Source organism: Rutidosis leptorrhynchoides, chromosome 3, assembly GCF_046630445.1.
Source record: "Rutidosis leptorrhynchoides isolate AG116_Rl617_1_P2 chromosome 3, CSIRO_AGI_Rlap_v1, whole genome shotgun sequence".
NCBI classification, from domain to species: Eukaryota; Viridiplantae; Streptophyta; class Magnoliopsida; order Asterales; family Asteraceae; genus Rutidosis; species Rutidosis leptorrhynchoides.
This window is the reverse complement of record NC_092335.1, coordinates 527,533,924-527,540,534: the sequence shown is the minus strand read 5'-3', so window position 1 is coordinate 527,540,534 and position 6,611 is coordinate 527,533,924. Positions and strand designations below refer to the sequence as shown.

General features: G+C 32.7%; 1 long non-coding RNA gene across 2 annotated transcripts; it reads right to left on the bottom strand.

The window, feature by feature from the left end:
* Positions 1 to 3,057: 3,057 nt before the first annotated feature.
* On the bottom strand, positions 3,058 to 4,796 carry LOC139898357 (uncharacterized). 2 transcript variants are annotated; one of them, XR_011776987.1, is made up of 3 exons: positions 4,631 to 4,796; positions 4,386 to 4,467; positions 3,058 to 3,647 (listed from the first exon to the last, which is right to left on the bottom strand). It is a non-coding gene; the product is annotated as an uncharacterized lncRNA (long non-coding RNA). The 2 variants fall into 2 exon arrangements; XR_011776986.1 differs by having other exon boundaries at positions 3,058 to 3,613.
* Positions 4,797 to 6,611: the final 1,815 nt, after the last annotated feature.

The following is a 6,611-nucleotide window of genomic DNA, read 5'->3' as shown; positions in this document are numbered from 1 at the left end:
AATAATGATAATGATAATAATAACATGATAATAACATTAAGGATAATGATAATAAAATTAATGATAACAATAATAAATAATAATATGATGATATTAATAATAATCAAAATGATAATTTTAATAAGTTTATTAATAATAGTTAACAAGAATGATAATAATAATAATATTATTAATGGCACATATAATAAATTGTATTATTTTCTAAGAATATTCATGAATAATGATTTTAATGATAATGATAATTATAAATAATAATAATCTTAATTAAAATTTTACTACTCATTATAATATATTAGTGATATTAACAATGATAACAATAATCATAATATTTATAATTCTTAATAATAATTATACTTTCAATAATTATAATACAATTATAATTACTGATAATATTTAAATTACCATTATAATATATACATAAAACTAATATTGATATTGATATTAGTATTAATATTAATAATGAAAGTAATAATAAAGTTACTATAACGACTATATTCTTAACTTGTATTTACATTTAATATATACAATTTATTAATCATGTAATTTTTAATGGTTATCTATATAGTAACTTACATTAAGTGTTAAATTCTTATATATATATATATATATATATATATATATATATATATATATATATATATATATATATATATATATATATATATATATATATATATATATATACGTATTATAATAATTATCTATAGATATTATATATTTATATAAAATCATTTTAAGTACAACTTAATTATTTTATGTCTTATCTTACATATTTAGTTTTACTGTTTAAATTTTATTTTATAAATTTTTAAATTATTATATATACTACATTATGTATATATACATATTTATTTACAAACAACTGTTCGTGAATCGTCGGGAATAGTCAAAGGTTAAATGGTTTTGTGTAAACTGTTCCAAAAATTTAGTGACTTAACTTTTCAGACTTTGCTTATCGTATCGAAATCATATACAGATTTAGTTTAAATTTGGTCGGAAATTTCCGGGTCGTCACACCTAATGGATTGCTCTTACCTTTAAGCTTTAATAGGCCGAACATGAAGGGTAGTGTTTAGTTGAATATTGTGCGTGCAGTTTGTGATATTGACAGAATCGAGCTGAACTTTTGCAAGTCATGTAAACCAGATTGGTGATGGCGAATCAACAAGTTTCTTGGACGATCATGGCTGACTGATGTTCCATTAAAAGACAACTTCAAGAGACTATATCACCTAGAATCGGACAAGAGAGCAACTGTGCGCGACAGGATTATATAGACGAATCAGATGCGGTATTATACATGGGACTGGAATCGAGAACTGATTGGAAGCTCATGTGATGACCTTCAAGCGTTAACTAATGTGATCTACTCTTATGTGAAGCATGACAGGAGCATCGATGTTTGGTACTGGAAGTTAGCAACAAACAGTAATTTTACTACAGCGAAATTAGCTAGATTGATTGATGATCGACTACTTTTGGATAATAGAACTCGACTAGAAACAATAAAAAATAACTTGGTTCCGGGAAAAGTAGAAGTTTTCATGTGGAGAGTTTCAAGGAAGCGATTACCATCTCGAGTCGACTTGGATAAGAGAGGGATAGATCTTGACTCCGTTAGATGCCCCTTGTGTGATGATGACGTGGAAACAATCGACCACTCCTTTTTCCTTTGCCATCATTCTTTGGATGTTTGGGAAAGGATTAATAAATAGTGAGCATTGGGTCCGGTGACAAATCTAAGTGTTAATGAAGCTTTTCGTGGGGAACACAATCGAACAATGCCATGGTTAGGATCGAAGATTTGGCAAGCTACGGAATGGACATGTGCACATCTATTATGGAAAAATTTCAATCAAAAGGTTTTCACAAGCACAAGTTGGAATCAGGGGCGGAGGGAGGGGGGGTCAAGTGGGGGTCAGCCGCCCCCGACGATTTCGAAATTTTAGTGTAAATTTTTTCGGTTTTTCGATTTTGCCCCAGGTGAAAATTTTTTTGCCCCAAACCCTTCATATTTTGCCCCAAAACCTTCATATTTTGCCCTAAAACCTTCGTATTTTGCTCAAAAAACTCTATATTTTGCCCCAAAACCTCTATATTTTGTCAAAAAAAAAAAAAATTTCCTTACGTTTTAAAATTTTTTTTGCCCCCGGTGAAAAATTTTTCTGGATCCGCCACTGGTTGGAATGGTCCTTCGGCATTGATGGAAATACAACTTAAATCTTTTGAATGAATATCCTTTCGCGTCAAGAATGTGAAGATCAAATGATTAGAATGGCTTACTATCCTTGTTCTTATGTTGTATAGAGTTTAGTTTGAATTCACTCAGTTGCATTTTAGTCTAGCTATATAAGTTGCCATCTCTGCAACTATTGTTGTTTTTTTCGCTTGATGTATCTTGATCTTCATTGATGCTCCTGCTTCGTGTATGTGTAATTGGGCTAGGCTCCCTTTTAGCCCTTCGAGTTTTGATAAAATTTTGGCTTTTCGAAACAAATATACTTACACATTCTATAAAAATATCTTTTTTTGATGAAATATATTACGGAGTATACAAAAACAAAAGCATGGACATTTCATCTAAGTATATAATTTTTATGAAACAAGATACGGATATGAACTTTAATTTCCAAACAGTGAAGGGCACAACCACACCAGTAACAACGAACTTATGTAATTAATTATATTAAATCTTGGGTTGGGTCACTTAACCTGAAATTTATTTGGCGACATCCGTTGTTAAAGCAATTAGCATATGATGTGGACAAGCCATAGAAAGTTTTATTTCGCCAACTAACCTTGTAAATGTGTAGTACAATATATTCATGGTGTCCACAGGCCTCAAAATGCATTAACTTTCGCTATCTATAAATCATAAATCTATTTATTTGTTAAATTTTAAAAACGTTGGGTGCTATTAATTTTTTTTTTTTTTTTTTTTTTTTTTTTTTTTTGGAGAAACGAGCATTTTATTACTAAAAACGTTAGGTGTTAAATACCAACTAGTGAAAGGACCCGTGAAACCACGGGTTTGTATAAACGAAACAGTTAATGATATGAATAAGAGAGTAAGGGAATGTAAATGTTAAATAGACCCCTAAAAACACCTCAAACTTTCAAACACCTGCCAGATAAAATAAACAACTTGATAAACATAATCAATAAATACATACTCTGTATAAGATAATACAATGACTTCAAGATTGCTACAACACATTCAACCCGTCTTTCCACTTCACCATTTATGCCATTATACACATCATCTTCTCCGAAATTGTGCTTATTGGCGTTCTGCAACTGCAAGATCCAAAAATTTTCAGTTACATCATTATCTTGTTCCGATTGAACAGCAACATACATATGGTGATGTAGTTTAAATCCTATTATTAATATTAATGATGTACTCGAAATCCTATTTAAAAGTGAATGTCTTTAAAAAGAACATTAGATGTTGATGGATAAAAAGAGTATAGAAATGAAGTAACCACTTTCACTTAAAGGCCACACTGTCAGAGTGAATGTGTTTGAGACCTCAACCTCCTTTTAAAGCTCACAACATCCTTTTACAGCTCAGCCACCCTGAGTGTCGCCACTTTAGTTTCACACTCCATCACTATAATCAATAGAGAAGCTTTCACCATCATTACCTTTGCATTAGAGTACTTCGTGAGTTCTAATTTATATCTTTCATTTACGTGAAATAAATAACACAAGTTGAAAGACAAATTTTGATAAATGACAAAATATGAAAAAATGCCTTTATGCCACAAAACATTAACAGGCAATTTGATCACTATATTCTCACTTTACAACCCTATCGTAAATATATTATCAAAATTTAGAGAGTAAAACCAAAAATGGTACAATTATTAACTAATAATAAAAATTCCATCCATGATTGTATTGCAACTTACATTAAAATTATACTTACTGGTTTTATTCGTGAAACCCATATGATCAAGTGCAACTAAAAAAAAAGAACCTCCTTCAACCAATAAAAAATATGAGAATAAATAGGCCAAGATTATTGATGAGAGACAAATAAAATACTAAATCTGCAGCGAAAACAAAGATGATCGAAAAGGAAGGGATGAAAGTAACAAACCAAAGAAAATCACAATTTTTCAATGACTTTTTCATTTAGATATTTAATCAAACATATAGTGCACATCGTGTTAATTCATTATGTGTATTGTAGGATCACATAAATGGTTGAATCATATCTCATTAACTAAAACTTTTACTTATAGAAGAGATTTAAAAAAAATTAAATTTCATAGTAACCTTATACACATACCTAGATCAAATAACTATCATTATAAAACGGATTCACAATTCATATATATCAAATTATTGAAAGAAAAACACATGAAACAGTTCGGTACCTCTTCTATTTATAGAGATGGGATGCACACTTATATTTCGAAAAGCCATACCAGCATTTGGTGCCAGATTTGGTCCTGAAAGCTATACACAAAATATGGTGGACATTAAAAAAATCAGCACAATTAGATTTTAAACCTCAATAATTGTTAACGTCTCTTCCGACTACTTCGGAGGCGATTCCAAAAAACTCGGATCTGATTTTTTCCGTCACCGATGGGCGGGATCAATGGGTGAGAGATCATACCTTAAACAAGATGAAGATGGTTGGTCTTTTAGGGTTCGTAATGGAAGAAAAGATGACGTTAAACCAATCAAGAACCCGTATAACCATGGCGCCGAGATTAAACCTTCTACGACTTTCTTCATCACTAATCTTCCCGATCGTGTGGATCGTAAAGGCTTATGGTTACTTTGTGATAGGGATGGCATCGGCCGGATTTGGGCCGGGTTTGAGTAATACCGGACCCGGAACCAATAAGGAAAACTAGTCTCAAACCCGGATCAAATACCCGACGAGTAAACGGGTTTACTAACTAGTGGGTAAACGAGTTTACCCGCAGGTAAACGGGTACCCGTTTACTCTTTTTTTTAGCAAATAAATACATTACCAAAAGCATATATAATCTATAACAATGTAAATTATATCCTTTATTTATATGTGTATATTTGTACAGTATATATTATTTTCTATTTCCAATTATTATCACTATCAATTTTTAAATATTTTTATAAATCAGATTCTTGATTTGAATGCAGATGAAAATATGAAGTTGATAGATGATAAATAAATATATAAATTCATATTGTAACGACCTGACCCGTTGTCCAACCAAAAATGCGGAATAAATTTTTTTTATATACAGATAGGGTGCGCGGCGCGCACAAGGCCATTCAGCTTCTGTCCGGATTTTACGTTTTTGCGTTAAAGATCTATCGCTTCCCGACGCTTTTAGACTAAACGGTTTTCGCAACACATTATAATAGGTAAAACTCACACGTTTTTATAATAAAACAAGTTTTACGACGCCGGACCCACATCGGCCCGTTTTACGAATTAAGTACGAAATACAATTTTCGACTACATGTTTTTAACACAACATAAAAGCCGAGCATGGCGATTGGGGATACGCTACCCAATCCTAATCAAATCCAAAAGCAAGTCTTCTAAAGCAAACTACGTGAGTCCACTAGTTCTCACGCTTACCCGAGCCACCGCCTCCATGCAAATCTATAAAAAAAAATGTAAACAACGAAAGGGTAAGCTAACGCTTAGTGAGTGAGAATATACTACATACATATATATGCATAAAATGAATACGCATCGCCAACACATAAATAACAAACACATACCGCAATCCGAGCATAACTAAGCAATGTTATACCTAATGTACCACCAAGCCAAATCCACAAGATTAGCTACAACAATATAATAAATACATACGCTTATACAAAAGGTAACCAAAACTACAAGGTTAACCCCTTAACCTCAATCATACAAAAGTTGGTCGAACAACCCGAGCCTTAGTGAATTCGCACAACCCGAGATTCACTTCTTCACCATTTCAACAACCGAGGTTGGCCGAACTACCCGTGCCTTCGTGAACTCGTACTACCCGAGATTCACTACCTCATCAATAAGATGACCGAACAACCCGAGTCATCATGAATCCACACTACCCGAGATTCACTACCCAAATCAAAACCCACATCATCGGGGTTACTTAACTCCATATCACAAGTCCATGTGATAACGTACAAACTAAGTGTGCACCTCACCAAAGGTGGTCAACCAAAACGCACAACCGTGCCAATTGGACCTATTGCTCAAGTCCATCAAACCCACCTATATGTGAAGTGAGCTCTATAACCGAGAACCGCTTCACCCGACCCGCACCCATCCTACACATACATATGCACATAGAATATTAACACTCACCTTGTCGTCTTGATGAATGCTTCCGAATAATCCGCAATGCGCCAATGGAAAGTACCTATTCCATTATCACAAAGCAAGCAACACACTTAGAGTGGATTTACAAACCAACTCAAAACGGCACTAAGTACAATTTCGACCAATTGCACTTCCAAGCACAAACCGCACCCAAACTAACCAATAATCACTAACACTAGTGAGAATGGTCCTAATATGCCAATTAAACCCAAACACAAGTGTTAAACACTTATCATTCTCAAAATCACCCAAGAACCCTAATTTTGACTCATTT